We start from the raw sequence: 27,006 nt of genomic DNA on the forward strand, positions 1-27,006 counted from the left end.
GGAAGGGAGTAGAGGCGATAGGAAGGGAGAAGAGGTGATAGGAAAGGAGTAGAGGCGATAGGAAGGGAGTAGAAGTGATAGGGAGTAGAGGTGACAGGGAGTAGAGGCGATAGGGAGTAGAAACGATAGGGAGTAGAGACGATATTGAGTAGACGTGACAGTAAGAGAGTAGAGGTAATAGGGAGTAGTTATGACAGGAAGGTAGTAGAGGTGACAGGGAGTAGAGGTGACAGGAAGGGAGTAGAGGTGACAGGAGGGTAGTAGAGGTGACAGGGAGTAGAGACGATAGGAAGGGAGTAGAGGTGACAAGGAGTAGAGGTGACAGGAAGGTAGTAGAGGTGACAGGGAGTAGAGACGATAGAAAGGGAGTAGAGGTGACAGGAAGGGAGTAGATGTGACAGGAACGGAGTAGAGGTGATAGGAAGTGAGTAGAGCCCATAGGAAGGGAGTAGAGGTGACAGGGAGTAGAGGAGGCAGAGAGTAGAGGTAATAGGGAGTAGAGGTGACAGGAAGGTAGTAGAGATGACAGAAAGGTAGAGGTGACAGGAAGGTAGTAGAGGTGACAGGAAGGTAGTAGAGGTGACAGAAAGGGACTAGATGTGACAGGAAGGGCGTAGACGTAATAGAGTAGAGGTGACAGGGAGTAGAGGTAATAGGGAGTAGAGGTGACAGGAAGGGAGTAGAGGTAATAGGGAGTAGAGGTGACAGGAAGGTAGTAGAGATGACAGAAAGGTAGAGGTGACAGGAAGGTAGTAGAGGTGACAGGAAGGTAGTAGAGGTAACAGAAAGGGACTAGATGTGACAGGAAGGGCGTAGACGTAATAGAGTAGAGGTGACAGGGAGTAGAGGTAATAGGGAGTAGAGGTGACAGGAAGGGAGTAGAGGTAATAGGGAGTAGAGGTAATAGGGAGTAGAGGTAATAGGGAGTAGAGGTAATAGGGAGTAGAGGTGATAGGAAGCGAGTAGAGGCGATAGGAAGGGAGCAGAAGCAATAGGGAGTACAGGTGATAGGGAGTAGAGGCGATAGAAATGGAGGCGATAGGCAGGTAGGTGATAGAAACGAAGTAGAGGCGATAGGAAGGGAGTAGAGGTGATAGGGAGTAGAGGTGATAGGGAGTAGAGGTGATAGGGAGCAGAGGTGATAGGGAGTAGAGATGACAGAAAGGGAGTAGAGGTGATAGGAAGGGAGTAGATGTGATAGAAATGGAGGAAATACGATAGGGAGTAGAGGCGATAGGGAGTAAAGGCGATAGGGAGTAGAGGCGATAGGCAGTAGAGGTGACAGGAAGAGAGTAGAGGTGATAGGGAGTAGAGGTGACAGGAAGAGAGTAGAGGCGATAGGGAGTAGAGGTGACAGGAAGGGAGTAGAGGTGACAGGAAGAGAGTAGAGGTGATAGGGAGTAAAGGTAATAGGGAGTAGAGACGATAGGAAGGGAGTAGAGGTGACAGGGAGTAGAGGTGACAGGGAGTAGAGGTGATAGGGAGTAGAGGTGATAGGGAGTAGAGGTAACAGGAAGAGAGTAGAGGCGATAGGGAGTAGAGGTGACAGGAAGGGAGTAGAGGTGACAGGAAGAGAGTAGAGGTGATAGGGAGTAGAGGTGAAAGGGAGTCGAGGTGACAGGGAGTAGAGGTGATAGGAAGGGAGTAGAGGTGATAGGGAGTAGAGGTGACAGGAAGAGAGTAGAGGCGATAGGGAGTAGAGGTGACAGGAAGGGAGTAGAGGTGACAGGAAGAGAGTAGAGGTGATAGGGAGTAAAGGTAATAGGGAGTAGAGACGATAGGAAGGGAGTAGAGGTGACAGGGAGTAGAGGTGACAGGGAGTAGAGGTGACAGGGAGTAGAGGTGACAGGGAGTAGAGGTGATAGGGAGTAGAGGTGAAAGGGAGTCGAGGTGACAGGGAGTAGAGGTGATAGGAAGGGAGTAGAGGTGACAGGGAGTAGAGGTGACAGGGAGTAGAGGTGATAGGAAGGGAGTAGAGGTGACAGGGAGTAGAGGTGACAGGGAGTAGAGGTGATAGGGAGTAGAGGTGACAGGGAGTAGAGGTGACAGGGAGTAGAGGTGACAGGGAGTAGAGGTGATAGGAAGGGAGTAGAGGTGACAGGGAGTAGAGGTGACAGGGAGTAGAGGTGAAAGGGAGTCGAGGTGACAGGGAGTAGAGGTGATAGGAAGGGAGTAGAGGGGTGAGGGAGAAGGAAACAGTGTCTAAGGGAGGAGGAAAAAGGGAGAGGAAGATATAAGGGAGAGGGTGAGCAGGAAGAGAGAGTGGAAGGAACGGAAGAAGGAACTAAGGAACAATGGAGGGAATAACAGAAAAAAGAAGGAACAAATAAAACAATGAACGGGATAAGGAAAGGAAAAATGAAAGAAAAAGTACAAAGCATGGCGAAGGTATAAGAGACATCCTACCACCTATAACAAGAACTTGCACAGGCAAGCCTGTAGGCATATGGGTGATGTTCAAAAGTGGGCCATTGCTAAATGGGAGGTGGACACTAAAAGAAAGCTAGCATCAGGTAGGGTAGGCTCCAAAACCTGGTGGTCCCTGGTCAAGGACAGATGAACTCATTCCACCTCTAAATCGACAGGATGGGACCACCTCTACTAGTAGTCAAGAGAAGGCGGACCTCTTTGCCGAACACTTTGCTACCAAAATGCAAGTTCCTGATCCAGCAAGGGACCCTCCTTGGCTAGCTGCAAGAACTGTGTCAAAACTGTCAGTGATGGCAATAAGGCAGGAGGTGTATTTCCTTTTTAAATCACTTGACCAAGAAAAGGCTGTGGGCCCAGACAAGTTGAGCCCAAGATTGCTGAGAAGATGTGCAGACCAACTAGTAGTACTTCCAACTTGCGTCTTTCAGCACTGCTTAGTACAGTGTAAATGACCTTCTCTGTGGAAAGAGGCAAATGTAGTCCCTGTTCACAAAAAGAAGAGCAGAGCAGAAATCAGCAACTACAGACCAATGTCACTCCTGTCAATCACTGGCAAGATCCTTGAGACAATAATCTCAACTACCACTCACTACTTTGTGACCGTCAATATGGCTTCAGGAAAGGTTACTCTGCTGCTGATCTGTTGTTAAACCTCTCCACTAAGTGGCACCAGTCACTGGATGAATCCAAAGTCAGCTGTGTGGTAGCACTGGACATTGCTGGTGCTTTCGACCGGGTGTGGCACCAGGGCCTCTTAGCAAAACTGCAAGCACTGAGAATTGCAGGCTCTACGCTATGTTTCCTCAGTGATTACCTTCATGGTAGATCTCTAAGTGTAGTTCTCAATGGAACGGAATCAGTAAGACATCCTATTGGGGCAAGTGGTCCACAAGGAAGCGTCGTGGAACCATTGTTATGGAATGTCTACTTCAATGGCCTTCTTCATCTCACCCCAGAATCCCATGCATATGCAGACGGCTGTACACTGACATTCACGTATCCAAAAGAAGAAATGTCAGCTGCTCTAAGCTACATCAATCACCAGCTAAGAGCTATATCAGCTTGGGGAAATAGATGGCAAGTAACATCTGCACCTGAAAAAATACAAATGATGATGGTCTCTAGGCACCATGATGGTAATGCCGGTGCAGTAGTAAGGATGAATGGGAGGGTGTTGGTACCTAGAGAGGAAGTTGATATCCTTGGGGTGAAATTTGACTCCAAATTGATCATGAAGAACCACCTTGTAAATCTTGCAAACAAGGCAGCCAAGAAGCTTACAGCACTTCGCCGTATCTCGCATCTGCTTGACAGTAGGGGTTGCAAGATTCTGTATGAGGCACAAGTACGCTCACACCTTGAGTATGCTCCACTTTCTTGGTTTGCCTGCCCCCCCCCCTCTCATCTGCGACTGCTTGACAGAGAAGAGAACAGAGCAAGACGTCTCATCTCTCGCCTGGACCCATCCTGGATAGATCTGTCATTTCAGCAGAGCCTTCAAAACAGGAGGGATGTGGGTGGCCTTACTGTTATGTACAAGGCCAATATTGTCAAAGTACCACACTTGGATCCACTTCGAGGACAGCGTGAAAGAAGCTTTTATGCCACAAGACGGGCAGAAAGCAACAACTTCACTCTGGCTGTACCCTTCTTCAGAACTTCACTCCATCTGAGATCATATATACCCAGGATGACTCGAGTATGGAATACATTCGTACAGCATAATGATGTCAACGAGATAAAGTCAGTTGATCAAATGAAAATGCTGGTCCACAGATGGCTCCAACTTCATCCTGTTCCCTACTTGTATGTCTCATAACAATAAAAACGTTTTCAAATGAGCTGATGTAGGTAACAGCTCTTAGCTTGCCAATAAAGTTAGGAATCCTTAACCTGTAAATAGCTTGTCAATAAAGCTAGGGATCCTTAACCTTGTCAAACCTTGTGTAAAAAAAAAAAGGAAGGAAAAAGGGAAGGAAAAAGGGAAGGAAAAAAGGGAAGAAAAAACGGAAGGAAAAACGGAAGGAAAAAGAAGGAAAAAGATAAAGAAAAAAAAGGAAGGAAAAAGGGAAGGAAAAGGAGATGGAAAATTAAAAGAAAAAACGAATGGAAAAAAAGGGAAGGAAAAAGAGAAGGAAAAGAGAAAGGAAAAAGGAAAGAAAAAGTAAGGAAAAAAGGAAGAAAAAAGGGAAGGAAAAAGGGAGGAAAAAGAGAAAGAAGAGGCAGGAAAAGAGAAGGAAGGGGAGAGAAGAGACGGGCAGGAAGAGAGAAGGAAAGGGCAGGAAGAGAGAGGGAAGGGAAGGATGAGAGAAGGAAGGGCAGGAAGAGAGACGGGGGGGGGCAAGAAGAGAGAAGGAAGGACAGGAAAAGAGAAGGAAAGGGCAAGAAAAGAGAAGGAAGGGCAGGAAAAGAGAGGAAGAGGGCAAGAAGAGAGAAAGGGAAGGGAGAATGGAAAAGAGACAGGAGGACAAGGAAAAAGTAGAGGAAGAAGAGAACGTGGGAGCAAAGGAAGAAGAAAAGAGAAAGGGAGTAAAGGTAAGAAAGAAAAAAGGGTAGAGGGAAATAGCGAGAGCGAGAGAGAGCGAGAGAGAGAGAGAGAGAGAGAGAGAGAGAGAGAGAGAGAGAGAGAGAGAGAGAGAGAGAGAGAGAGAGAGAGAGAGAGGAGTACAAACTAATTAAGAAAGTTTGAGAGAGAACTGCTGAACGAAAACATATTAAAAACTGTTAATTTCCAGAATGTACACACACACACACATACACACACACATACACACACACACACACACATACACACACACATACACACATACACACACACATACACACACACACACACACACATACGTACGCACACACACACACACGCACACACACACACACACACACACACACACACACACACACACACACACACATACACACACACACATACACACACACGACAAATACAAAGTCATGAAGGTTGGGGAAGGCCAAAGAAGACAGAGCATAGGCTAGGTGGACAAACACTGCAAACCTCACTCAAGGAGAAAGATCTTGGGGTGACCATAACACCGAGCATGTCTCCGGAGGCACACATCAACCAGATAACTGCTGCAGCATATGGGCGCCTGGCAAACCTGAGAATAGCGTTCCGATACCTCACCAAGGAATTGTTCAAGACTATACACAGTGTACGTCAGGCCCATACTCGAGTATGCAGCACCAGTTTGAAACCCACACCTGGTCAAGCACGTCAAGTTAAAGAAAGTGTAAAGGTTTGCAACAAGACTAGCTCCAGAGCTAAGGGGTATGTCCTATAAAGAAAGGTTAAGGGAAATCGGCCTGACGACACTGGAAGACATGAGGGTTAGGGAATACATTATAATGACATAAAAAATACTGCCAGGAATTGACAAGGTGAACAGGGACAGGATGTTCCAGAGATGGGTCACAGAAGCAAGGGGTCACAATTGGAAGTTGAAGATTCGGATGAGTCAGAGGGATGTTAGGAAGTATTTCTTCAGTCACAGAGTTGTTAGGGAGTGAAGTAGTCTGGAAAGCGTAGTGGAGGCAGGAACCATACATAGTTTTAAGATGAGGTTTATAAAGCTCATGGAGCAGAGAGAGAGAGGACCTAGTAGCGATCAGTGAAGATGCGCAGCCAGGAGCTATGAATCGACTCCTGCAACCACAAATAGGTGAGTACACACAGAGACACACACACACACACTCATGTACAACACACATATATACAACCCCACACACACAACAAGTGTACAAAACAATGGGGCCCCAGAGGGCAACAGAACAGAGGAAAATGGGCCTGGAAAGGAAGAAAGAATGGAAGAGCTAAGGAGAAGAATGGAACAAGAATGGGAGAGGAAGCTTATCACTAATATGGAGAGGATGGATGCAGAGAACAAGAAATATGAGCTGCGAGTTGAATCTGCAGAAGCAAAAATACAGAGCCTAGAAGATGAACTCAAAATGCTAAAACAAGACATAGAACCAAAGAACAGAGCGGGTATGGCATCAGGAGCAGGTACACCAATGTCCAATGAGGGGACTGAAGGCCACCAGGAAATGTCGAGGAATGAAAGTGGCATGCCGCTGGGCACAGGGACAGTAGTGAGGGGCGAGGGAATAGGTGGAGGTGATAGGCCCCATGCAGAGGTACAATCAGGCCACCAGGAGATCCAGGAAATGATAACGAAGCAGCAATGGTTATGTTTAAATGGGATGCAAAGGGAAAAGCAATGAGAAGAGGAGAGGAAGAGGTCAGTTTTCATTTATGGGCTTCAGGAGACTGAAGACAACCGGGAGAAAAAAAAAGTTTGAAAAATATAATCAAACAGGAAAGGAGGACATGACTGAGTTGATAAATTTTCAGAGAATAGGGGGACACTCGAGGGGAAGAAATTGGCCAGGCAAATTGATTTTCAAGACATAAAATGGTGCAGACCAGGATCCTGCAGCAGAAACCATGGCTAAAGGAAACAGAAAAATACCAGAGGATGTACCCAGACTGTGACAGAATGAAAATGACACAAACTGAGAGGATACAAAGACTGTGGCATGCAAAGAGTATGTAACCTTCATTTGCAGCATGTTCACATTTTCACATAGGCTACCTCCCCAACCAGCAAACCAGGCACTAAGGGTCTAACGATTCAGGTGTCAGCATAGTTGCTGATCTCCTTATGTGTGTTGTATAGCGTATCATAATACCATCCATGTGCTTTATATATAAGATCCCTAGGCCGAGTGCCTGTATGACATCACGGGATGCAGCATGAGTGAGTGACGAGCTGCCTCTTCCTCACTCGACGGATAGACATAGACAGGTGAACAGGGCAGGCCTGGGCTCCTACCTCTCATCCACAGTCTGACAATATATAGTGTTACCATCCAACAAGGTGTTTACCTTCAACCCTCGTATCTCCTTAAGAACCTCTACGACAAATTGGTGCCAGCGGAGGGCCTGTAATTCTGACAATTACAGCGATTTCGGGAGATAAATTTCTACTGAGCTGGTCGCCATATTGTGACTAGGCCTGCCGAGCAGGGTAACACTCGACCTACCTCAAGCCAGCCAGCAAGCCAGCCAGCTACCTCAGTCAAGCATCTACCAGTCACTACATTATTCACTGGTCAGTCTCTTTGTATTAGTGTTTATCTGCTTATTTGCATCACTCCCGAGGGGTTGACCCGAGTTTGCAAAATAAGCCAGTAGACAGTCTGTGGTGAGGGAGTCAGTCAGCCTAGCCTACACCATTCCAGCCTTTGCCTGCCAAACCAGCTTTCCACCCCTGCTGTGCTCATCGTTAGAAGTTATCAAGCTATTCTGTGTGAAGGGTTAAGATAAGCCAGCCAGCAACTAACCCAGGTGATTAACCCAGTACTCAAGCAAACCATGTGGGTACAGTCTTCATCGCTTGTGCTTCAAGTTCCAAGCCATTCTGAGTGCTTTTTCATCCGTGGTGTTGTGGTATTTCGTGGGTTTGTTTTTTAAGCCAGCCGGCTTGGAATATTTTCGCGCCAGTGAGGGTGTCCCCAGTGAGGCTTACGCCGTTCATCCCATAGGCTCACTCACCACCCCCGGCCTCAGCCCTGCTTCAGCCCACTCACCCAACCACTACCACTGTAGTCTTACTATGGGTCCTAGCACCATATTTTAAGGACCACATAGGGGGTCAAGAGCTAGAGTGTGTCTTCATCAGTGGCGCCACCGTTGAAAGCCTCCTGTGTGAGTCTATCGTCGATTTAAGCGCAAAATTCTACGATCACGTGTGGACAGCAGCCAGCCGCAAGTCGACATAAACATCCTCCAACCTTCCACCATCTACCTAATTCTTCACCAAGTCGCTACAGTGATAATATTTTTCATAGGGACATTTGCGAGTGTTGAGACATTTTTTTTTTGTGTTTCCAGTGATTTCTTAGTGACATTCAGTAACTCTCGATTAGACTCAGTGTTTATATACTGATTGCCATATTTATTTTTATCTTCTTAATTCAGTGTTAATTTTCGTGCTATTATTTTATGTCTGTTGTGTTGTGCTTCTTTTTTTTATACACTTGAAGTATCTTAGTGTTTTTTTCCTTGTGTGCAACATATGAGCAGTATAGAACTTGTGTTTACACTTCAGAATCACCTTGTGTTCTCAGTATTCCAGTGAAGTAATTCAGTAATTTATTACCTTATATTCTGCATCACAACTCAGTGTTGTCTGTTATATTTTCCTCCCAGCATTTGTGTATTCTTGCCAGTTTATTTCATTTTTTTCTCTGTGTGTTGAACATTTTTGTGTTCATATTCTTCATTCAGCCAGTGTCTAATTTGTCTTATCTCCACAGACAATAGTGCCATTGTTTTGTGCAAGCAAGAAAATAATTTTTTCAAATTTTTCACACCTCAAGTTTCATAGCAAGAAAATTCTAGTATTGTATTTATATTGATGTGTTGTGTTCTGTATCACTGTAAGTGTTCAACCCTTTTTGTCCTGTGTTTTTGCACCTATTATTTTTCATGTTTCATTGAACAATTCACTCTTAGTGCAATTTTTAAGTTGTTCATTTAAAGTAAATTGTTCTTTGTTCAATAAGTGTTGCTTAAGCTGCAATTAAGAGTTAAAGTGTTCACTCAGTTCATTCCTTGATATATTTTCTTTTCTTGTAAACAGTATTTTCTTGTGTGTGTAATAATTTTTTTATTATTGCACATTGACTCATTTTGCAATAATTCTTGTGCAAGCTTTGTGTTGTCATTAAAATTTTTCTTGCAGAAATTTTAAGTAGTGTGTGCAATAATCTTGATTAGCAATTGTTATTTGTAATATTGCTACAGTTTATTTCAGTGCAGTTTCTTATGCTCTGTTCTGTGCTTAATATTTTATTCTTTGTGTGCCATTTTATTTTCTTTTAGTGAATTGTTTCCCAGTTTGTTTTATTTTGCACAAGCTTTATTGAGTCCAATTTAACATTTTTGATTGATTCATCATTTTATTGTTGAATTTCCCTATTGCATTGAGAGTAAAGACAACTCACTGTGCCATTCATTCAATTTTAAAGTAAAGTTGAGCAAATTAGATTTGAGTAAAGTACAAGTTCTCTTGATTTTCAACGTGTTGTTTATTCAGTTGAGTATTTTCTTGTGTGAGTTTCCTTGCTTACAGTGTGACCTGTCAATTTTTAATTATGCAGAATAGATAAGCATTTTCTTCCCGTTTAAGCTTACTGTGTCATTCTCTCTATTTTTTTTTTTCCTTATGCCCTTGAGTAAGTTCCCTGAGAACATGTCCCAGTCACTTTTGAACGTTCACTTAGTGTATCATGCCAGTCAAAGTCAATATGAATCAGTCCACAGTACAAATGTTCCCTTACTGACTGAAAGACAATATCTAGCCCTTGAGCAATGTGTTTGTTCTCACAGCTTGTATCTGAGATTTGTTAAAGTGCTGTGAAATGCGAAGTTCAGATTAAGTTCCTATAGATTCGTTCATTACTTATTAACGTAGTCGAGCGGTCAGGCACTAGTAACTCTGTCACTCCCATCTGTGTTCCACCTACACCTTCAGACATGCAAGATAGTGTATTGCCTCAAGTGTCCGAGGACACTCAGACTGCCTTGAGAGCTCAGCCTATCCCTGCAATGTCTGCTAGTCCAAGTAGTAGTTTCTCCACAGGGGATGCCTTGTCGGAAAACGATTACTTGAAACTAGTAATGCCATCTCTTGTTGATATCACATGCCGTATGCAGAAAGACATCTCAGTTGCAGCTAGTGCTCTCACTAGAGTGTCTGTTGTTGTTCCTTGTGTTCCAGATGGTGATCCCATCCTAGTTGACAGTAATTCATGCAACGTAAGAAGTTATTTCTCGAGTAACTTTCACATGTTGTTAATGTTTGCAAGTGAAGTTTCTTTATAGCTGATACCTTGTGTCACTGTGTGCGACTCAGATTGAATATCAGCATTGTTCACCGTGTTCATTTCTTTTCCCCTGTGCTTGTAGTGATAGATAGTAGATTCGTTCTCCTTTGCTCATATTGCATGTTATAGCGTTAATTTTTTCAACCGGGGAGAGTCATCCACTCCACCGAGTTTGTTCATTCCTCCAGCAAGAAAGAACCGATCCCTTGTGTTCTGGTGATTCGATTCCTGCTCCAGGAAGATCTTATTCTGACTGTGAAGCCATCAGCACCCATCAGCGACTTTGTAGTGAGCCAAGAATTACTGTACCGAACAGCCGAATTGGGTACTCCAAGTAGAAGAGTATACCAGTTAGTAATTCCACAGTCACCAGTGAATGTAGCTCTACAGCTAGTTTACGATGGACCAGGTTTTGCACACCCTGGTATGGATCGTTCTGTGAAACAAGCCAGAATGAAGTACTTTTGGCCACGTATGGCAAATGACATTTCTGAGTATGTTAAGAAATGTAGTGTTTGTATGCAACATAAAGGAAATGTCAATGGTCCTAATCCAATCCAAGTGTACCCAACCACTAGCGAACTTTGGGAAAGAGTTGTCCTTGATTTGTTAACCAATTTTAAATGTTCCCTCCTAGGCAACAAACGTTTGTGTGTTATGGTAGACCATTTCACCAGATATTGTGAGTTAGTTCCTATTGCAGATAAGACTGCTGAGACAGTAGCTAAAGCATTTAAAGAACGCATTATCTGCAGGCATACCACCCCTAAGTCCTTAGTAACAGATAATGGAGGTGAATTCTGTAATGAGATTCTTGAAAATTTGTGTACTTTGTACAAGATCTCTAAATCCACCATTGTTCCTCATCATCCTGCCAGCAATGGGTTAGCTGAATGAACCAATAAGAAAGTACTTGATGTCTTGAGAGCCACTATCAACCCCAATAGTGAAACTTGGGATGAAGCTATACCAGATGTTCAATGTGCCATAAATTCTGCTTACAATGTTTCCATAGGTGATACTCCACATTATGCATTGTATGGTGGAGACAAGCATTTACCCTATGAGTTGTTATATTCCACTCCGAAACCCAATTACAACCCTGATGATTTCGTAGCAACTCGTACAAGCATGGCTCAGAGTGTTTTTAGAAGAATCCGTGAAACACTTCATAAATCAACAGCAGAATTTACCAGAGTAACTAACAGCCGTGCTAAACCATCAAAAGTTAGAGTAGGTTCGAGAGTAATGCTGACAAATTTCAACAAAACATCCGAAATGCCTAGGCTCGATCAAAAGTTTGCTGGCCCTTATTGAGTTGTAGAACATATCTCTGGCAATAAGTATAAGGTTAGAGAAATTAGTACTGGTAAGTACAAAGAATCGCATTTAGATCATATGAAATTAGTATGCGATGTTGATGACATTGCTACCCAGACTAATGTGACAGATGCTGAAAATCCTCTTGACTCTGTACTCTCTACCTCAAATACTCAGTCAGATATTCAACCTGAATGTCGTTACTCCTTGCGTACTCGACAAGTAATGAGAAACCCACAAGTATCTTTTGTAGATACTCGTTCAGATCTCCCTCAGTCAAGGCATGTGTTAGCCATTGCAGAGGAATTCGATCCTCCCAGAGATGATAACCATTCTGCATATGTAAACCTCATCCTCACAGAATTGGATTTAAATGTACATAGTCTGTATAACTAGTTGTCCGAGATGAAGGAAACTGTCAACTGTTTGTTATTAACTGATCAGTTTTTCAGAATTTTTTTTTTTCGTGTTCACGTTCCCTCCGTATTCTGAGAATTTCACAGTAATGATCTGAGTGCCCACCTTTGCTGTTAATTTCACCTTGTATATATATTTTTTATTATTTTTTTTATTATCACACTGGCCGATTCCCACCAAGGCAGGGTGGCCCGAAAAAGAAAAACTTTCACCATCATTCACTCCATCACTGTCTTGCCAGAAGGGTGCTTTACACTACAGTTTTTAAACTGCAACATTAACACCCCTCCTTCAGAGTGCAGGCACTGTACTTCCCATCTCCAGGACTCAAGTCCGGCCTGCCGGTTTCCCTGAACCCCTTCATAAATGTTACTTTGCTCACACTCCAACAGCATGTCAAGTATTAAAAACCATTTGTCTCCATTCACTCCTATCAAACACGCTCACGCATGCCTGCTGGAAGTCCAAGCCCCTCGCACACAAAACCTCCTTTACCCCCTCCCTCCAACCTTTCCTAGGCCGACCCCTACCCTGCCTTCCTTCCACTACAGACTGATACACTCTTGAAGTTATTCTGTTTCGCTCCATTCTCTCCACATGTTCGAACCACCTCAACAACCCTTCCTCAGCCCTTTGGACAACAGTTTTGGTAATCCTGCACCTCCTCCTAACTTCCAAACTACGAATTCTCTGCATTATATTCACACCACACATTGCTCTCAGAAATGACATCTCCACTGCCTCCAGCCTTCTCCTCGCTGCAACATTCATCACCCATGCTTCACACCCATATAAGAGCGTTGGTAAAACTATACTCTCATACATTCCCCTCTTTGCCTCCAAGGACAAAGTTCTTTGTCTCCACAGACTCCTAAGTGCACCACTCACCCTTTTCCCCTCATCAATTCTATGATTCACCTCATCTTTCATAGACCCATCCGCTGACACGTCCACTCCCAAATATCCGAATACATTCACCTCCTCCATACTCTCCCTCCAATCTGATATCCAATCTTTCATCACCTAATCTTTTTGTTATCCTCATAACCTTACTCTTTCCTGTATTCACTTTCAATTTTCTTCTTTTGCACACCCTACCAAATTCATCCACCAATCTCTGCAACTTCTCTTCAGAATCTCCCAAGAGCACAGTGTCATCAGCAAAGAGCAACTGTGACAACTCCCACTTTATGTGTGATTCTTTATCTTTTAACTCCATGCCTCTTGCCAAGACCCTCGCATTTACTTCTCTTACAACCCCATCTATAAATATATTAAACAACCACGGTGACATCACACATCCTTGTCTAAGGCCTACTTTTACTGGGAAATAATTTCCCTCTTTCCTACATACTCTAACTTGAGCCTCACTATCCTCGTAAGAACTCTTCACTGCTTTCAGTAACCTACCTCCTACACCATACACCTGCAACATCTGCCACATTGCCCCCCTATCCACCCTGTCATACGCCTTTTCCAAATCCATAAATGCCACAAAGACCTCTTTAGCCTTATCTAAATACTGTTCACTTATATGTTTCACTGTAAACACCTGGTCCACACACCCCCTACCTTTCCTAAAGGCTCCTTGTTCATCTGCTATCCTATTCTCCGTCTTACTCTTAATTCTTTCAATAATAACTCTACCATACACTTTGTCAGGTATACTCAACAGACTTATCCCCCTATAATTTTTGCACTCTCTTTTATCCCCTTTGCCTTTATACAAAGGAACTATGCATGCTCTCTGCCAATCCCTAGGTACCTTACCCTCTTCCATACATTTATTAAATAATTGCACCAACCACTCCAAAACTATATCCCCACCTGCTTTTAACATTTCTATCTTTATCCCATCAATCCCGGCTGCCTTACCCCCTTTCATTTTACCTACTGCCTCACGAACTTCCCCCACACTTACAACTGGCTCTTCCTCACTCCTACAAGATGTTGTTCCTCCTTGCCCTATACACGAAATCACAGCTTCCCTATCTTCATTAACATTTAACAATTCCTCAAAATATTCCCTCCATCTTCCCAATACCTCTAACTCTCCATTTAATAACTCTCCTCTCCTATTTTTAACTGGCAAATCCATTTGTTCTCTAGGCTTTCTTAACTTGTTAATCTCACTCCAAAACTTTTTCTTATTTTCAACAAAATTTGTTGATAACATCTCACCCACCCTCTCATTTGCTCTCTTTTTACATTGCTTCACCACTCTCTTAACCTCTCTCTTTTTCTCCATATACTCTTCCCTCCTTGCATCACTTCTACTTTGTAAAAACTTCTCATATGCTAACTTTTTCTCCCTTACTACTCTCTTCACATCATCATTCCACCAATCGCTCCTCTTCCCTCCCGCACCCACTTTCCTGTAACCACAAACTTCTGCTGAAGACTCTAACACTACATTTTTAAACCTACCCCATACCTCTTCAACCCCATTGCCTATGCTCTCATTAGCCCATCTATCCTCCAATAGCTGTTATATCTTACCCTAACTGCCTCCTCTTTTAGTTTATAAACCTTCACCTCTCTCTTCCCTGATGCTTCTATTCTCCTTGTAACCCATCTACCTTTTACTCTCAGTGTAGCTACAACTAGAAAGTGATCTGATATATCTGTGGCCCCTCTATAAACATGTACATCCTGAAGTCTACTCAACAGTCTTTTATCTACCAATACATAATCCAACAAACTACTGTCATTTCGCCCTACATCATATCTTGTATACTTATTTATCCTCTTTTTCTTAAAATATGTATTACCTATAACTAAACCCCTTTCTATACAAAGTTCAATCAAAGGGCTCCCATTATCATTTACACCTGGCACCCCAAACTTACCTACCACACCCTCTCTAAAAGTTTCTCCTACTTTAGCATTCAGGTCCCCTACCACAATTACTCTCTCACTTGGTTCAAAGGCTCCTATACATTCACTTAACATCTCCCAAAATCTCTCTCTCTCCTCTGCATTCCTCTCTTCTCCAGGTGCATACACTCTTATTATGACCCACTTCTCGCATCCAACCTTTACTTCAATTCACATAATTCTTGAATTTACACATTCATATTCTCTTTTCTCCTTCCATAACTGATCATTCAACATTACTGCTATCCCTTCCTTTGCTCTAACTCTCTCAGATACTCCAGATTTAATCCCATTTATTTCCCCCCACCGAAACTCCCCTACCCCCTTCAGCTTTGTTTCGCTTAGGGTCAGGACATCCAACTTTTCATTCATAACATCAGCAATCATCTGTTTCTTGTCATCCGCAATACATCCACGCACATTTAAGCATCCCAGTTTTATAAAGTTTTTCTTCTTCTCTTTTTTAGTAAATGTCTACAGGAGAAGGGGTTACTAGCCCATTGCTCCCGGCATTTTAGTCGCCTCATACGACACGCATGGCTTACGGAGGAAAGATTCTTTTCCACTTCCCCATGGACAATAGAAGAAATAAAGAGGAACAAGAGCTATTTAGAAAAAGGAGAAAAACCTAGATGTATGTATATATATATGCATGTGCGTGTCTGTGAAGTGACCAAAGTGTAAGTAGGAGTAGCAAGATATCCCTGTTATCTAGCGTGTTCATGAGACAGAAAAAGAAACCAGCAATCCTACCATCATGCAAAACAGTTACAGGTTTCTGTTTCACAGTCATCTGGCAGGACGGTAGTACTTCCCTGGGTGGTTGCTGTCTACCAACCTACCTATATATATATATATATATATATATATATATATATATATATATATATATATATATATATATATTTGTTCTTCCTCAGAATCCGTAGAGTGCATGAATACAGATCGATCAATCAATTCCATCCATATTGTACAATGATTTGTTCTTACAAGTCGTAATGCATTACAATGAAACTAATTACGTTAAAAGTGATTATGTTAACACCCATTACATAAAACTCATGATGTTAACATCCATTATGATACCATCCATTAGTTCTAAGTTATATATGAATTTGTTATTGTATAGAATCAGCCCAGAACCACCTGCCTGTTCAGCCTATAGCATAGTAGTGTATGTCGAGACGACATACGTAACATGACCGAGCTGTCAGCATAGTTGCTGATCTCCTTATATGTGTTGTATAGCGTATCATAGTACCATCCATGTGCTTTATATAGAAGATCCCTAGGCCGAGTGACTGTATGACGTCACGGGATGCAGTGTGAGTGACGAGCTGCCTCTTCCTCACTCGACGGATAGACATAGACAGGCGAACAGGGCAGGCCTGGGCTCCCACCTCTCATTCACAGTCTGACAATATATAGCGTTACCATCCAACAAGGTGTTTACCTTCAACCCTCGTATCTCCTTAAGAACCCCTAAGACACAGGGGGCTCCATCATCAGATCAGTACCTAGATTAAACCAATCATAATGTGGATCTGGCAATTGTGAAGGTGATGTAGTTACCACTCACGTTTTCACCCTGTCATTCATTCAGCTGCTAGTTGAAGCACGGTTGTCTCTTGTCTCTGGCTGCTGTTTTGCCTTGATTACCATGGCATGCCCTTATATTACCTATTTACAGTACATAGTGTATATAGTGTACATACTTCTGTTTATACCTGGTGAAGGAAAATACAATTCAAAGATTTTCAGTGGTGTTTATTTCGCTCCAAGCTTCCTTTTACACCCAGGATAACAGGCTGTGCTTACCTGGGTCATAATAAAGACGAAAGGGGCAAGAAAGAGAAACAAGACTAAAGTCAGGTGGGGACAACCAGAGTTGGGAGGAGCAGCAAGTGCAACCACCCACAGAACCCCACAACCAAACATATCCCAAAAAAACCACACTCCACACTCAAAGATCACACCCAACCCTACACAGCAGACTTCCATAGTACCCTGCCAGGTCTTCCACACCACCAATGCAGATGGAATAGCAAATAAGTGAGGAGCTCCACAAAAGAATCACAGATGCATGACCAGACATCATAGCACTCACAGAAACCAAACTCACAGGAATAACAGATGTCATCTTTACAACTGGATATAAGAGCCTGAGGAAAGATAGAGGGAATAGAGGGGTAGAGGAGTTGCACTGCTCATTAAAAACCAATGGAGGTTTGAGAAGTTGGAAGGAGGGGACAGAGGGGGAAGCAAGGGACTACATAGTAGGAACACTTCAGAATGGGGGTCCCAAGGTGGTGACTGCTTTCCTATATCCTTCTTGAATCTGAATTTTTCGAATTCAAAGCCACTGCTGTGAGTTCTGTCTATGTTAGATATTTTTTGCACGCTATTTACATCCCCTTTAATTCCTGTTTTCCATTTATACACCTCAATCATATTATCCCTAATTATACGCCTTTCTAGAGAGTGCAGGTTCAGGGCCCTCAATCCTCATAGGGAAGATTTCTGATACATGGGATCAACTTTGTCATCCTCTTTTGTACGATTTCTAGTGCATTTATATCCATTCTGTAATACGGTGACCAGAACTGTGCAGCATAATCTAAATGAGGGCTAACCAAAGATATATAGAGTTGAAGAACAACCTGAGGCCTTCTATTATTCATATTTCTTGCTATGAAGTCAAGGATTCTGTTAGCTTTATTGGGAACACTAATGCACTTTTGTCTTGGTTTTAGATTACTACTAACCAGAACTCGTAAATCCTTTCACAATCCGTAATATTAAGATCTACATTATTTAGTTTATATGAGGCATGGTTATTTTCCTGTCCAACATTTAGAACTTTGCACTTGTCTATATTAAACAGCATCTGCCACTTCTCCGACTACTGCATCAGTCTATTCAAATCATCCTGGAGTGCTCTAATGTCCTCCCAAGAATGAATTGGACGGCCTATTTTGGTGTCATCAGCATATGTCGCTATTTATTCCCTCATCTATGTCGTTTATGTAGATTGTGAACAACAAGGGGCCCAACAATGACCCCTGTGCAACACCACTTTGATGTGCCCCCATTCTGATTTCTACCCATTTATGCAAACCCTCTGCTGCCTATTCGTCAACCATGCTTCAACCCAGAAAAAAATTTATCCTCCTATTCCGTGTGCCTTAAGTTTCCTCAACAGTCTCTGATGTGGGACTCTATCGAAAGCCTTACTGAAGTCCATATACACAATATCATATTCAATACCATGATTACCTCCTCAAATACTTCAGTGAAGAAAGTTAGTAAATTCTTAAGACTGGAACGCCCCTTTGTAAAACCGTGCTGAGATTCATTAATCAATTTATGCCTTTCGAGATGGCTTCGGAAATTACTGATTCCATAAATTTTCCCACAATGGAGGTAAGGCTTATTGGTCTACAGTTCGAAGCTAAGGACCTGTCACCTGCCTTGTAAATTGGTATTACATTTGCCACTTTCCACTTGTCAGCCACTATGCAAGTTTGTAGTGATATGTTGAAAAGATCAGCCAAAGGTATGCTAAGTTCCTCTTTACATTCCTTTAACATCCTTGCAAACAGTTCATCAGGGCCTGGGAATTTGTTAGCTTTTAATTTCTCTATTTGTCTCAGGACCATGTCACTAGTTACTGCAATCGTGCATAGTTGATTATCGTCCTGTTCTACATAATCTATTATTTCTGGAATTTCGTTAGTATCTTCCTGAGTAAAAACTGAGAGGAAGTAAGAACTGAAAATTTCACACATATCCTTATCACTGTCAGTGATCTGACCTGAGATACTCTTAAGTGGGCCTATCTTGTCCCTACTATTACTTCAGTATACCTGAAAGAACCCCTTTGGGTTAATCTTCGAATCCCTTGCGACCTTAGCCTCATAATCCCTTTTTGCTTTTCTTATTCCTTTTTTTTATTTCTCTCTTTAATTGAATATATTGATTTCTTAACTGCCCATCCCTTCTTTTGATACGCCTATATATGCCTGTCTTTTGACCAATGACATGTTTTAATCTATTGTTCATCCATTTGGGATCATTTTTGTTAGATCTAATTTCCCTACTTGGAATAAAAGTTGTTTGGGCAGCTAGAACTATGCCCTGAAAAACGTCATATTGGCAACCAAGACCACCTACCTGACCCATAGTCAGGACATCCCAATTTAGCCCACCCAGGTAATTTCTTATACCCATGAAGTCGGCCAAGCAAAAGTCTGGGACAGAAATTTGATTGCAGTTATCTAGGTAATTCCATGATATATTGAAACTAAGTGATTTGTGATTACTTTCCCCAAGCTCATCATTAACCTCAAGTTTATTAACAAGTGATTCTTTGCTGGCAAGAACCAAGTCAAGTAGATTGTTTCCTCTAGTTGGTTCTGTCACAAACTGTTTTAAAAAGCAATCCTGAACAATATCAAGAAAGTCACTAGACTCAAGATTTCCTGTCACACTGTTCCAATCAATTTGTCTCAAGTTAAAATCTCCCATTAACACATTTTCATACCTAGATGCCTTATGAATTTCGTCCCATAGCAGCTTACTGCACTCTCTATCAAGGTTTGGGGGCTTATAAATCACACCCAAAATTAACTTTTCACGACCCTCGAGAAACTGTAGCCAAACAGATTCTGTGTCCGATGTTTCTAATCTTATATCTTGTTTAACACAACAATTTAAATTATCTCTGACATACATCGCCACTCTACCACCCTTCATGTTGACCCTATCAGTATGGAATAGTTTATAAGAACATAAAAACATAAGAATGGAGGAACACTGCAGAAGGCCTACTGGCCCATACAAGGCAGGTCCTTATCAAATTAACCTCTACCAAAAGCAAGCAACCCAAGAATTTACTCCCGTACCCAATGACACCAATCAAACCCAGCCCCTCCCACTCGTATATTTGTCCAATCTCTTTTTAAAGCTACCCAAGGTCCTAGCCTCGATCACCCCACTGGGAAGATTGTTCCATACATCCACAACTCTGTTAGAAAACCAGTACTTACCTATGTCCTTTCTAAATCTAAATTTTTCCAACTTAAATCCACTATTTCTGGTTCTTACCTGGTTCGACACCCTCAGTTCTTTATTAACATCTCCCTTGTTTATGCCCGTCATCCACTTATACATCTCAATGATATCTCCCCTCATTCTATGTCTCTCCAGAGAGTGGAGATTTAAGGCTTTAAGTCTATCTTCATATGGGAGATTCTTTACACAGTAAATCATTTTAGCCATTCTTCTCTGTATGTTCTCCAATGAATCTATATCCATCCTGTAGTAAGGAGACCAAAATTGAGCGGCATAATCTAAATGAGGTCTCACTAGAGAGGTATAGAGCTGTAAAATAACTTTTGGACTTCTGTTACTTATACTTAGCTCAGTGGTGACGTGTACTTAGCTCTGTGAAGACCTGTTTGTGCGCTCTCTACGGATTGAAGCAAGATGCCCTCTATCGAGCAACTTTACCAACAGCTTAAGGAAGAATTGAGGATGGCGAAGATGGAGATTCGGCGACTGACCGAGGAAAACAAGAAGATTCGTAGTAGTCCTCCTGTTTTGAGTCCTCAGGTCAAGAAGGGAAACTGGTCAGTGGATGGACAGCAGGGAACGAAGTTGACGATCAAGAAGACGAATGGAAAGGGAGAAACAATGAAGAAAGAGACTGCCGTGGACACTGATGTGGAAACATCTAATACATTCTCAGTGCTACTGACGAATGTGAGTCGACTACTGGGAACGTCACGACGAACGACACCAAGGAAGGTAAGAATATTGTTGTTGTTGGGGATAGCCAAGTTATGTATATGGATAGGGCGTTCTGCTTGAAGGACAGGAGTAGGAGACAGAGGGTTTGCTTTCCTGGGGCTGTGATGGAGAATATTGTTAGCCGTCTGGATGACATTATGAGCGGTAATGGGAGCAATCCTACTGTCTCAGTGCTGGAGGCAACGATGTTGGCAGACGTAGGAATGAAGACCTGATTAGCAGGTATAGGTCAGCAATAGAAATAATTAGGAGGAAGGGTGGGAACCCTGTCATATGTGGTATTTTGCCAAGAAGAGGAGTTGGAAATGAATGGTTGTCCAGGGCAACTGGTGTCAATTGCTGGCTGGACAAATACTGTAAAGAAAATGTGGTAACATTCATTGACAACTGGGACCTCTTCTATGGCAGAAATGACATGTATGAAAGGGATGGGGTTCACTTATCTAGGTCTGGGGTGGGAGCACTGGCAACTGCAGTGGAGGGAGCTGTTAGGACTTTAAACTAGGAATAGTTAGTGGTATGGGTTTTGGCAGGAAAACAGTGAAGTCCCAGTGTAGTAATATTATGAGTTCTAGGGGAACTAGTAACAAGCAGAACGAGGTAGATATTGAAAAGCCAGTGACACTGGGTGATAAGGACAGTAATAGGTTTAGTAGAAAAACAGAAATAAGCAGGAAGGGTAAAGAGAAGGGAGAGTCTTTCAATGTTTATTATGCTAATAGCCGTAGTGCTAGGAATAAGATGGAAGAGTTGAGATTAGTTGCTAGTGCAGGTAACACTGATGTATTTGCCTTAACTGAGACGTGGTTTAATTCAAAAAGTCGGGACATGCCTGCGGAATGTCACATTCAGGGTTTTAAATTGTTCGGAGGAGATAGAAGTATCGGGAAGGGGGGTGGGGTGGCATTGTATGTCCGAGATCGCTTGAACTGTTGCATAAAAACGGGTATTAAGTCTGAAGTAACACATACAGAGTCTGTTTGGATAGAATTTTCAGAGGGGCATGAAAAACTGATTTTAGGAGTGAAATACCGTCCCCCAAACTTAGATAGGGACCAAGGGAGACTACTATGGGAGGAAATTGTTAAGGCCACAAGGCACGATAATGTAGTAATTCTAGGAGACTTTAACTTTAGTCATATTGATTGGAATTTCTTGACTGGGAATTTAGAATCATACGACTTCTTAGAAGTAGTTCAGGATGGTTTTTTGAAGCAGTTTGTGACAGAACCTACAAGGGGAAATAACCTGCTTGACTTAGTTCTGGCAAACAATGAATCCCTTGTTAATAATTTAGAAATTTCAGAAGAACTGGGTGCTAGCGACCACAAATCAATTACATTTAGCATTGAATGGAAGTACGATAGTAGCGATAACTCAGTAAGAGTCCCAGATTCTCGCTTAGCAGATTAGGATGGGCTTAGAGAACACTTATCATCTGTTGACTGGGGTAACGAAGAGAGCTATCAATATGACAGTTTTCTGAACACTATACATGCTGCTCAAAGAACGTTTATCCCGTATAAAGAAATTAGATCAAATAGAAATGACCCAAAATGGATGAATAATAGGCTCAAATATCTACTAGGGCATAAGAAAGGAATTTGTAGGCGTATCAAAAGAGGTGAGGGTCATCTTATGAATCAGTATATTGACATTAAGAGGGACATTAAAAAGGGGATAAGAAAAGCTAAAAGGGACTATGAAATTAAAGTTGCTAGGGATTCTAAAACTAACCCAAAAAGTTTTTTCCAGGTCTATAGAACAAAAGTTAGAGATAAGATAGGTCCCCTTAAAAATAACTATGGGCATCTTACTGACAAAGAGAATGAAATGTGCTCGATTTTAAATAATTATTTTCTCTCGGTTTTTACACAGGAAGACACTAACAATATTCCAGTAATTAATTTTTATAGTGGGCTAGAAGAAGAAAAATTATGTAACATCACAGTCACTAGTGAAATGATTGTGAAACAGATAGACTGAAGCAAAATAAGTCGCCGGATCCTGATGAGGTTTTTTCAAGGGTTCTTAAGGAATGCAAAATGGAACTTTGTGAACCATTAACTAATGTTTTTAATTTATCTCTTCAAACAGGTGTAGTGTCTGATATGTGGAAGATGGCTAATGTAATTCCTATTTTTAAAACAGGGTACAAGTCGTTACCGTCAAAGTACCGCCCAATAAGCCTGACCTCAATTGTAGGCAAATTACTAGAGTCAATTATAGCTGAGATTATAAGAAGTCATTTGGATATGCATAATCTGATTAATGATACTCAGCATGGATTCACGAGAGGCCGTTCTTGTCTAACTAATTTATTAACTTTCTTCAGTAAAGCTTTTGAGGCTGTTGACCACGATAAAGAATTTGATATTATTTACCTAGATTCTAGTAAGGCTTTTGATAGAGTTCCGCACCAAAGACTGTTGAAGAAAGTGGCAGCTCATGGCACTGGGGGAAAAGTGCTTTCGTGGATCGAGTCATGGCTCACTGACAGGAAGCAGAGAGTGTCCATAAACGGGGTTAAATCCGAGTGGGGATCTGTAACAAGTGGCGTTCCACAGGGATCAGTCTTGGGCCCGTTGTTGTTTATAATATATATCAATGATCTTGATGAGGGAATTATTAGTGATATGAGCAAATTCGCCGATGACACAAAGATAGGTAGGATAATTGATTCAAACGTAGATGTTAGGGAACTTCAGGAGGATTTAAACAAACTCTATTCTTGGTCAGAGAAGTGGCAGATGCAGTTCAATGTAGATAAATGCAAGGTTCTGAAGCTTGGGAGTGTCCATACCCTAGCACTTATAAGTTAAATGATGTAGAACTTAGCCATACAGATTGCGAAAAGGACTTGGGGGTTGTGGTGAGCAGCAACCTTAAACCAAGACAGCAATGCCAAAGCGTACGTAATTAGGTAAATAGATTACTGGGATTTATATCAAGAAGTGTAAGCAACAGACGTCCAGAGGTCATACTGCAGCTTTATACATCATTAGTAAGGCCTCACCTAGATTATGCAGCTCAGTTCTGGTCTCCACATTACAGAATGGACATAAATTCGTTAGAAAACATTCAGCGTAGGATGACTAAATTAATACATAGCATTAGAAATCTTCCTTATGAAGAAAGATTGAAGACTCTTAAATTACATTCACTTGTTAGATGAAGAATGAGGGGAGACCTGATCGAAGTGTATAAGTGGAAGATAAGTATTAATAAAGGGGATATTAATAAGGTCTTGAGGATATCTCTCCAAGACATAACCCACAGTAATGGATTTAAATTAGATAAGTTTAGATTTAGAAAGGACACATAGGAAAGTATTGGTTTGGAAACAGGGTAGTTGATGAGTGGAACAGTCTACCTAGTTGGGTTATTGAGGCTAGGACTTTGGGCAGTTTCAAATTTAGGTTGGATAAATACATGAGTGAGAGGGGTTGGATTTGAGTGGGACTTGCACATCAGAGCTTATTTCTTGGGTAGCATTGAAAATTGGGTTGGGCAAATGTTTTGTTAGTGGGATGAATTGTAAAGGACCTGCCTAGTATGGGCCAACAGGCCTGCTGCAGTGTTCCTCCTTTCTTATGTTCTTATGTAATCTGTTTTCTTTGTTGCACACACTAAGGCACTGCTGTCTTGGCTTTAGATTTCTGCTTACCATGATTCCCAAGTCTTTTTCACGTTCTGTATGATCAAGCTCTACTTCACCTAGATTATAGCTTCGAGGGTTATTTTCATTACCAAGGACTAGTACCTTACACTTATCCACATTGAACTTCATCTGCCATTTTTCAAACCAAGACATTAATTTGTCCAAATTCTACTGAAGTTCATTGCTATCCTCCTCAGAATGAATCATACGGCCTATCTTTGTATCATCAGCAAATTTACTCATGTCACTCGTAATCCCTTCATCAAGGTCATTAATGTAAATTATGAACAAGAGAGGGCCTAAAACTGATCCTTGTGGAACGCCACTAGTGACTAATCCCCATTCAGATTTCACCCCATTAATGAAAACTCTCTGCTTTCTATTGGTAAGCCATGCCTCTATTCATGCTAGAACTTTACCTCCTATACCATGATTATTATTATAATCAAGGGGGAAGCGCTAAACCCGGAGGATTATACAGCGCCTGGGGGGGGATGTGGAAGGCATTCAGGCTTAATTCGGGGAACTGGAGCACAGATCCAATTCCCTATACCATGAGCTGCCACTTTTCTTAAGTCTCTCTTGTGAGGTACTCTATCGAAGGCTTTACTAAAATCCAAATAAACAATATCATATTCTTTATCACTGTCCACTGCCTCAAATGTTCTATTGAAGAAGGTCAGAAAATTTGTCAGGCAGGAACGACCTCCCGTGAACCCATGCTGAGATTCATTAATCAAATTATGCTCTTCAAGGTGACTTCTAATAATGTCAGCTATAATTGATTCTAATAACTTGCCCACTATAGATGTCAGGCTTATTGGACGGTAATTTGAAGGAGTGGACTTATCCCCTGATTTGAATATAGGAACCACATTAGCCACCATCCACAACTCTGGCACAATACTGGTAATATGAACACATATGCAGTATAATGTGATCCTTTATTGACAACGTTTCGCCCATACAGTGAGCTTTTTCAAGTCACAAACAGATCCCTGTATGTTGCATTCAGAGGGCATTTCTCTATCTTTCAAGTTGAGCCAGGTCTCTGTTACAGCAATAATATCTATATTACCTGCACTTGCAAGTAATCTTAGCTCATCTATCTTATTTTTTAGACTCCTACTATTTGTATAGTAAACCTTAAGGGAGCTAGTCACTCGCTGCACTCTACTATCCCTCTTTGTTGATCAAATGATTTGCCTTTACTAGCAACTTTATTTTGAAAATTGTCTTTTAAACATATCCCTGAGGTACCCTGGTTATATCTGCTGTTTTCAACCGTAGCACTGCAGCCTGTTTCCCACAGACACCCATACCTCTATAATCTATCAGTTTAAAGTCCTAGACAAGTCGTCAATGACCCCCTCAATCGAATTGGCTAATGCAACCACTCCAGCCCCAGAGAGTTGAACCCCATTCCTTGCATCCATATCATGCTTGCCATAGAATATGTCCCAGTTATCAATGAATGGAATTGCAAGTTCCTTGTAGTACCTGTCTAGCCAGCAATTTATACCAACTGCCCTAGACATCCATTCATTGCCCACTCCCCTTCTAGGTAAGATGCTACATGTGACTGGGATCCATGCCTTAGACCTGACTACATCTATGGCTGACCTATACTTATCCAGCAGCTCCTGTCTCCTGCCATTCCCGACAGATAATGGACTTGTTCCCAATGACTGACATATTATCCAACCTGCTATGTCACCAACACCAGCTCCTGGGAGACACACCCTCTGTCTGACCTTTCTATCTCTGTTACAAAAAACACAATCCATATATCTTACCTGAAAATCTCCCACAATCAGAATATTCTTACCTTGATAAAAAGGGGAGTCAGTGGTACCTTTAATCTCACTAACCACTGAAGTACACTCGTCCTGGAGAACAGAGAATTGATTTTCTACTTTCACATCTTCTCTATTAACTTTCCTCATCATGATTCTTCCTGAATTGTGAACCACTTGCCACTTAAAGCGGCTGCCACTCTCCAAATCACTGCTTGTAACATTTCCCTCCTCACCAGCTACCACCATCCCACACTCACTCCCAAACCCATCCAGACGAAGCTTCAGCCTCCTATTTTCCTCCTGAAGAAGTAGAATCTCCTTCTTCAACACTTTAACCTGAGATTTTAAAACACTACAACACGCCATGGTGCCAACACCCCACGCTAATCCCAGACAGCTTAGGACAGGTATGACCACACGTGACCACTCGTAGGTAGTATTGTCAGTCTGCCGAGTCTTGGGGTCTCGTAGGTAGTAATGTCAGTCTGCAGAGTCTCGGGGTCTCGTAGGTAGGAATGTCAGTCTGCCGAGTCTCGGGGTCTCGTAGGTAGGATTGTCAGTCTGCCGAGTCTCGGGGTCTCGTAGGTAATGTCAGTCTGCTGAGCCTCGGGGTCTCGAAGGTAATGTCAGTCTGCCGAGCCTCGGGGTCTCGTAGATAGTAATGTCAGTCTGCTGTGTCTCGGGGTCTCGTAGGCAGTAATGTCAGTCTGCCGAGTCTCGGGGTCTTGTAGGTATTAATGTCAGTCTGCCGAGTCTCGGGGTCTCGTAGGTAGAAATGTC

Source organism: Cherax quadricarinatus, chromosome 62 (genome assembly GCF_038502225.1).
Source record: "Cherax quadricarinatus isolate ZL_2023a chromosome 62, ASM3850222v1, whole genome shotgun sequence".
NCBI lineage: Eukaryota > Metazoa > Arthropoda > Malacostraca > Decapoda > Parastacidae > Cherax > Cherax quadricarinatus.